Source organism: Aplysia californica, unplaced genomic scaffold (genome assembly GCF_000002075.1).
Source record: "Aplysia californica isolate F4 #8 unplaced genomic scaffold, AplCal3.0 scaffold00225, whole genome shotgun sequence".
NCBI classification, from domain to species: Eukaryota; Metazoa; Mollusca; class Gastropoda; order Aplysiida; family Aplysiidae; genus Aplysia; species Aplysia californica.
The window spans coordinates 408-3,012 of NW_004797495.1; positions in this window are offsets into that span (position 1 = coordinate 408).

Here is a 2,605-nt window from a genome sequence, read left to right on the forward strand (position 1 = left end):
TTGCATGGAAAATGGTAGAGTTATTAAAAAGTGTATAGAGGAAAGTTGCGTTTCGAGAAAACGGCGGATAAAGAAAAATAAAATATTGACTTTATGAGGAAATGGTGGGGACAAACATGCCCGGTAAGGCAAAAATATACAGTTTTGGGGGATTCTTATGCAATGAAATAGTTGTAGGAAAGGCTGAGGAAGCTAAAAATGCCTACAAATCAAATTCCATAATTTTGAGCCGAATCTCGACTATAGGGGTATAGCCCCTCCCCCCCCCTTAAAGCTAAATAAATTCAGCATCATCTAACACATTCACGTTTCATCTATGTTTAGAGTTGCCCGAGATATAGTCACTCAAAATATTCATCTAAAAAAACCCCCCACATCAAATTTAACAAAATTGTGAGAAATCAAAGAAACGCAAAAGTGTTCACACGTATATTGAGGTGCATCAACAATGGAGGCGCAAAGAAGAAGAAGACCCTTGTTTCAATATCAAACTGGGCGTTCTTTGATTTAACTTGTTCGGAGAGTTTTCAAGTCTTTAAACCAGTGCTTGCCATCCATGGCGGTATCGCCCACACGTTGTTATTTTTGGTATTGTCTGTGGGCGGTGGGGTTTAGTAAGGTAGTTGCAGGTGCTAATTAACCGTACGCCCTGGGGTCATTTTTGTACCCCCTGGGTTGTATTCTTCACATTTTAGAATACTTCTAGTACGAAGATGTCTTTGAAACTTTCAGTATTTCTCAAAAAATCATGTTGACAGACTGCTATGCAAAGCTTACGGATCGGATTAACGAGTAAATTTCCTCTTTGGAAAGTGGTGGCACAGAGTTCCCCACGTCGTATGGATACAATAGTAAAACACGACGTACGGATAGGGTTAATACTCCACTTGGAAATTCATGTTTGGAGACGGTTAGAACATTTTAACCTCTGAAAGGTGGAAAAAGTGGACAATGGCTAAAAAAAAGGTTGACATGCATTTCTTTATTTATAGTAACTTGGCTCAGTCCTTCGAAAGTTACTATCGACGCTGCTGCCTTTTTTATTACCCAAACATTATTTTGAAAGAAAGGAAGTTAAACCTGTGCCACACAATGATACATACAGTGTTATAACCCATAATATAGACAGAACAAAACAGGATAGACAGAGCAAGACAAAGCAGAGAATAAAATATCAGTCCGAGGTGAGCGTTGGTTGAAGAATTTCTTTCTATATTATTATTAGTATGATTCCTGCCCCTAAGTTGCTTGCAGACCGGAATAGTCGATAAAAAAGTTGTTCACTCCAATTCAGGAAACATCTGCTCAGAATGGAGTGGTTTGTCGAGATTTCTTGTCCGCAGGGGAAATATTGGCACCCTGTATCTGACCCCTGTCTGTGTTCCTGTCTTTCTGAGTACGTGTTTTCCTTGTCTGTCTGTCTGTCTGTCTGTCTGTCTGTCTGTCTGTCTGTCTGTCTGTCTGTTTGTCTGTTTGTCTGTCTGTCGGTCTGTCTTTCCGTCTGTCTGTTTCCCTCTCTCTCTCTCTCTCTCTCTCTCTCTCTCTCTCTCTCTCTCTCTCTCTCTCTCTCTCTCTCTCTCTCTCTTTCTTTCTTTCTTTCTTTCTCCCCCCTCCCCTTCCCCCCTCTTTTTCCCTCCTTCTCTCCCCTTGGTAATGGTGAGTTTATTCAACCCTTCACCCCCTCCTCAACTCATTTCCAATAGATGAATGGAAATTAAAAAAGGAATTAATAAAACGACTAATTGATAAATAGATTAGTAATGAAAACAAGCAATATGAATAGATAAATAGATAATATTATTATACAGATATCACAATACTGTTAAAGCATGTAATGAGATACCAACATTAACGTACTGAATCAATAATATTATTTGTTGCCGCCACCCCCTCCCTCTTTTTTATCCGGGTAGCGGATAGGTTCTTCGCTGTTGCTTACAGAAGACGTGAGTTTGTCTGGCAAATGGAAACATTAATTGTCTCTGTCTGACCTCTGGAAAGTTGAACACCGCTAAGCCAGTGTTGTCCTTGACAGTCAGGTTCGAAGCAGCCCGCCTCACAATTGATCAAACATGTGTTCTGGAGTTTTATTTTAAAAGACAGTATACTGTCCAGTTTTGAACGAAACTGAGTTTTCAATTCGACCTAATAGTTTATGACACGGCGCACATTTCTGTATTAGTCTGGTATCGATATCGTGGTAGATAAGGCGGAGTAAGTGTTTTGAAGATATTCAAAGCAACTGCTGTTGAGAGACAGATGTGGGTATTTTAAGGCTCTCCTGAACTTTCTTACTTTACTTTATCCGTCCTCTTGTACCTTCGAGGGGAGAAAAAGCTTCCTATCTCTAGCAAGTTTGATGGCCTGGCTGGGTGGGATATTGAATGTTCTCAATAATGTAGGTGTTCTATGCACACCCCACTCCCCTCCCCCCCCCCAAATATTTTAAAAGAAAAATGAATCAAAGAAAAAAACCACAAAAACAATTAATGCTCTCCTGAGCATTTTACGAAATAGGATAAATATTATGCTGTCTTTTAATATAAAACTCTAGTAGCGAAGGGGGCACAAAACTAGTAAATCACTAACAAGTTGAAATATTGCC